This window comes from Cyprinodon variegatus, unplaced genomic scaffold (genome assembly GCF_000732505.1).
Source record: "Cyprinodon variegatus isolate N-32 unplaced genomic scaffold, C_variegatus-1.0 Scaffold1484, whole genome shotgun sequence".
NCBI lineage: Eukaryota > Metazoa > Chordata > Actinopteri > Cyprinodontiformes > Cyprinodontidae > Cyprinodon > Cyprinodon variegatus.
In genome coordinates, this window is record NW_015151937.1 from 14,371 (window position 1) to 16,580 (window position 2,210).

At 41.4% G+C, this 2,210-nt stretch overlaps 1 protein-coding gene across 1 annotated transcript in view; it reads left to right on the forward strand.

Annotated features, from left to right (window-relative positions):
* Nucleotides 1–2,210, forward strand: part of LOC107103594 (NACHT, LRR and PYD domains-containing protein 12-like) — a 127,019-nt gene that overhangs the window by 12,971 nt on the left and 111,838 nt on the right. The gene's annotated exons all lie outside the window — the stretch shown is intronic.

The window sequence follows — 2,210 nt, forward strand, 5'->3', positions numbered from 1 at the left end:
AAGTAAGAAAAAGGGTATTCAATTTTTCAAACCAGTTAAATAAAGAAGATCACTGGTTATTCACGCAGTCAACATTTATAATCTTTGCAGAGATGAGAGGCAAGACAGATTCTAACATTATAGCCTGTTAAATATGGAAGTTTGGTCCCCCTGAAGGCGGCTGCGCCTCGGAACTTCCCTTCCGGTTCTCTTCCTGGGAGCAAGTTAATTACTACTCTTAACTCAAACTGAGTAAATCCATATAAAAAGGACTACAAAAAAGGAGTAAAACAGTAACAGTTTATTCAAGGTCAGGTCGTTACAGGACAGAGAAATTGCTTGGAGTTGGTACAGCTGTGGGCTCAAAAAACGTCAGCGAGCGTCCGGCAAAGATTGAGCCCTGAACAAGGTCATTTGCTCCTTCTTATACCTCATGAGTCTGTGTTGCATCAGGTGGATGCTTAGCTGTCCGTATCAGCCATGCCCAGACCTTCATGCATCTTGCCAGACAGCTCTCCTTTATCAGTCCGGCTTCAAGATGCCGGACTGTGCCCATATCCTGTGTATTTTTAAAGACATGAAGGCTGTCCTGATTAAAAGACCTCCGTACACACAATGACATCCACCATGTGAAGGAAGAAATAAAGAATAAACCTAACAACTCCCCCTGATAAGTTACCGTTTTTACAGGTAACTTAAAACTGGTGGTTTTAAGTCCTAACCAGGTGACTCAGAGAGCTCTTATAACTGATGATGTATCATTAATGAAAGATCAAAAGTAATCACAATCAAAACTTCAGACCAAATGTTGTCACTTGAGACCACAGATCAGTATTTAACTACAATTTGAGTGTTTCATCTAATTAAAGGTAGGGTGTTTTAGTTTCCTATGCGCAAATTAGTTTTTTTCGTTTTTTACCTTAGACTAGGTAAACTAAGCCTATAAATCTATTCAGGCCAAATTCATCTACTCTCTCTCCCACCTGGAGGCTTCCTAAATGTGACCGCTTATTATGGATAAACCATCCATCCAAATTTACCAATCATTTAGCCACAGTAGGGGACATCACAGGACAGGCCGTTCTCCACTGGAAACTGGCTCATAATTTTCTATTGCGAATAAGAAGTCTAGTGTGTCAGTTCACTTATCTTTTTCATCAGTCTTGTCCAATGATCCTGTTCTGTTATGTTTTTGTGGGTTCTTAGAGAGATGAGGCACAGCCGTGTTCAAGACGGGACGGAACAATTCTTTATTTTTCCTCCTGGGAACATATCAACACATTGGTTCCTACCTTGATAGCACTACATCCCCCTTTCTCAACAGGAACAATACATTTTTAACACATAGGTGACTCTTACACAGCACTGGGTCCTAATTTACATTGTTAACCATTGTTTCTGCTTTTTTTTTGTGTTTAACAGATAACTTACTATTTATCTGCACTGCATAACAACCTCTTTACACCAACATTTCTTGAACCGATTAGGGGATGGGTAAGATGGCCCAGAACCCTGAACCAAAAATGGGGATTATTCTGCCCCATACCCATCTCAAGTAACATAGTCTTTCATGTACCCTGGTGGTTTTCTGATTCTTGTAGGATAGCGTTTCTCAGGCTGTGGAGACTGTTGACCGGAGTCAGGGAGTCTCTCACTTTTTTGGTTCAGTCTCTATCAGATGGTTTTCTGCCGATGGAACATTAATGTGCAGCTTTGGAGCCACTGGTGTTTCAGATAGATGATACCTGTTTCTTCTGAGGCTGTCGCCTGGTGTCTCAACGATGTAAGACCTGGGAGTGCCTGCAGTGGACACCACCGTTCCTCTCTGCTGTATGTCCCTGACCCAGACATGGTCTCCTGGTTGCAAGCTAGGCATGTCAAAAGCTCTGTGTCCCCTGTTGTAATTCTGTGTTTGTCTCAATCTATAACTCCTTTTTTGTCTTTCTCACTTTTCCTTAGTCAGCTCTGTTTGGTTCCAGCTGTGAATGAATCACAGGGACAGTAGTGCATATTTTACGCTCCATGAGTAGTTCTGTAGGAATATACCCATTGGCTAAGGGTGATGCTCTATAAGCCATCAGAGCTAAATACGGATCACTGGACTTTTTAAATAAAGTTTTGATCGTCCTGATTGCACGCTCTACTTTACCATTGCTTTGTGGAAAGTGAGGACTAGATGTAACATGTGAAAAGCCCCAATAACAGCCTCTGAAGTATTAAATGAAAGTTTT